The sequence below is a fragment of the Cydia fagiglandana genome, chromosome 3 (assembly GCF_963556715.1).
Source record: "Cydia fagiglandana chromosome 3, ilCydFagi1.1, whole genome shotgun sequence".
Lineage (NCBI taxonomy): Eukaryota > Metazoa > Arthropoda > Insecta > Lepidoptera > Tortricidae > Cydia > Cydia fagiglandana.
The window spans coordinates 8,220,474-8,223,430 of NC_085934.1; the positions used below are offsets into that span (position 1 = coordinate 8,220,474).

At 39.1% G+C, this 2,957-nt stretch overlaps 1 long non-coding RNA gene across 1 annotated transcript; it reads left to right on the forward strand.

Moving 5' to 3' along the window:
• Positions 1-1,515: 1,515 nt before the first annotated feature.
• LOC134680519 (uncharacterized) lies at positions 1,516-2,497 on the forward strand. Its single transcript, XR_010100458.1, has 3 exons — positions 1,516-1,565; positions 1,652-1,859; positions 1,969-2,497. It is a non-coding gene; the product is annotated as an uncharacterized LOC134680519 (long non-coding RNA).
• Positions 2,498-2,957: the final 460 nt, after the last annotated feature.

Sequence of the window (2,957 nt, forward strand, 5' to 3'; positions counted from 1 at the left end):
CAATTATGCCAGATGGTTATCTGTACACATCCGCGATCTGATCAATATGGAACAGACTCATCCAAACCTGCTTCCCCATTTCAATACTGGGAAATTTGTGGCGAATAAATCAAATCGAGCCTTTTCAGGAATTGCTTTGGACCAAGCCCATGAACAAATTAATGCTCTTATGAAAGGAGACGGTGGTAAGCCAGAACTTGTGTGTAATCAAAATAATATATTTTGTGTCTAATTTACATTAATTTATGATATTATTCGTATTCTTTTAGGTATGATTGGCATTACCGAAGACCCAAACACACTACGTAAATGGCTTATCGGTGGACCAGAATTGGCTGCAATGATTGAAGATTTTAAAAAAAATTGTGAGTCAGAAGTTGACACGAATTCTCATAACTTAAAACATCATCTCGACACAGAATCCCACAAGAAAAAGTTTTCTCAGGACGCGTCTTCCCTCGAGACTACTTTCGTTGAATTAGGTAACCCATTCCTTGAAGATTCCGGTGACTTGTATGACATTGATAGCAAAATAGTCGCGTCCGCTGATGTCATTAATTCAATCCAGAGTATTGAAAAAATTGGTGAAGAGCAATACATTACCTTTTCCCGAGAACGACTTCGTGAAGGGAAGCCATTACAGGATCCGATCAAACTCAACAAGTTGCCTTTGTTTTCCAGTCCAAAAACAAAATCAACTAAAAATAAGGATAAACACAAAATTGCAACGTTGAAAAATGATTGCCATCTTTTTAGCAAGTTATACATTGCTACTTCAGAGCACAGAGCTGGTGATCTAGACCAATTTTTCAGTCATGAAAATCAGTCTACTCCACCAGCTTTAGCTGTGGCCGGAACGATGCGGTCAGGAACTAAGTCTGATCTACTAAGATGCCTAACAGATATCCATAGTGAAAGCATGACTAATGCCCCTAGAGTAACCGTGAAAATCCTAGACGGACCGGCTATTGTACATATGCTGAACCCAGGCTTATCACAAACGTTTTGCGAATATGCCGACACAATTTTTGTCAATTTTATAAAACGTGAATTAGCCACTATTTCGCGTTTAGACTTAGTTTGGGATAACTACGAGCCCAGTAGCTTAAAAAATTCCACACGCCAAAAACGAGGATCTGGGCAAAGGACTAAAGTTGATCTTAATACTAGGGTTCCAAAAAGCTGGGCCAATTTCCTTCGTGTGGAATTAAATAAAGAAGAGCTTTTTGACCTGCTTTCGGTCCGATGTCTCTCAATGGATTTAACTGAAGATAAGGAGTTCAACGTTACTACAAAAAAATCTGTTTTGAGTAATTTCAGTCGGGACAGAAGAATGATTGAGCCATGCAACCACGAAGAGGCCGATACTAGAATGGTACTTCATGTTGCTGACGCTGTAGACCAAGGACATACAAAAGTTATGATTCGTACTGTAGATACAGACGTGGTAGTCGTAGCAGTCTCGTGTATTCAAAAGCTGCCGGAATTAGATGAGTTGTGGATCCACATGGGTACAGGAAAAAACCATACTTATATCCCATGCCACTCTATTGCCAATGCACTCGGTACGTGTTTGCTCTACCCTTAGTAATGAAAATGTGTAAATTTCCGTAGTAAATGCATGCTAACAATGTATTCTTATATATTACAGGACCAGAAAGAGCCGAAGTACTGCCAATTTTCCATGCCTTGACAGGATGCGACACAGTGTCTTCTTTTAATGGGAGGGGAAAAAAGAGTGCATTTGATGCCTGGAATGCCTACCCTGATGCAACTTGCGGATTCAAGGCATTGTTGGATGCAAAATTAGAAGAAGCGGACACTTTTATTCAAAAATTTATTATAACAATGTACGACCGGTAAGTATAAACTAGTTTGATACAATTTCAGTGTACCTGTTTTAATACAAAATAGTTACAATCTATTTTGTAGCGAATGACGTAAGAATGACTACATTTTATTTTTCAGCTCAAGCCCTTGCACGACAGTCAACGAGTGCAGAAAATATTTATTTACGAAGAGGGACAGACAGCTAGAAAATATCCCTCCAACGGAAGCCGCTCTTCGCCAGCACACACTTCGGGCAATATACCAAGGAGTTCATGTCTGGGGACAGGCCTTAGTGCCTCTCCAAAAGCTTCCGAGTCCTTCTTCTTGGGGCTGGAGAATGGAAGACAGTGAATGGACTCCTGTTTGGTCAGACTTATCCGATGTTGCAAGTGTGTGCCTGGAACTCACTCGTTGCCGGTGCAAGGCAGGTTGCAAAAATCGTTGCAACTGCATAAAAAGAAAATTAAAGTGCACAGAATTATGTCTGTGTACTGGAAACTGCGGACATTAAATATACAGAAAGCATTTTATTCGTCATCATAAAATCTAGCAAAGTAAGCATACCTACGTAGATACTCGTACTCGACCATTTTGTAAGATAAACGCCGCCTAGCGAGAGTCCAACTACCCGCGCTGCGGTCATTTAATAATTTTTTCACCATCTTTTTGCAATAGGATATTACTAAACGGGTATATGTTTAGAATCTGCATAAATTGCGCTTTATTATAGTATTTTTTGTATGGTATTTTTGGCCACTATACAAAAGTTATTAGCTCTAAAAAAAAAATCTCCATCCTAAATTTTCATCTTTTTACGTTTTTCTTGTAAAATTACTAAGAAACTGAAAAAAATAAATATCAGCAATGAATTCTACGTCTTCGGTTTATACGAAAATGATACCAAACTTGCCCTAGTAGCCACCAGGACCAGAACAGATTTTTTTGAATGATGACGGGTGGCGGCCATCTTTGTTTCCCCCCTCCCCTTATTGCCTCCCAGGCTTGAAATGCTTAGAATTACTCAATGATCATATGTGATGAAGCTCATAGCTTAATAAAAAAATTTTGGGTCAACTTCATAACTGACTCCGCTAATATGGCTGTAAAAATATTTAATAGAGTGCCAG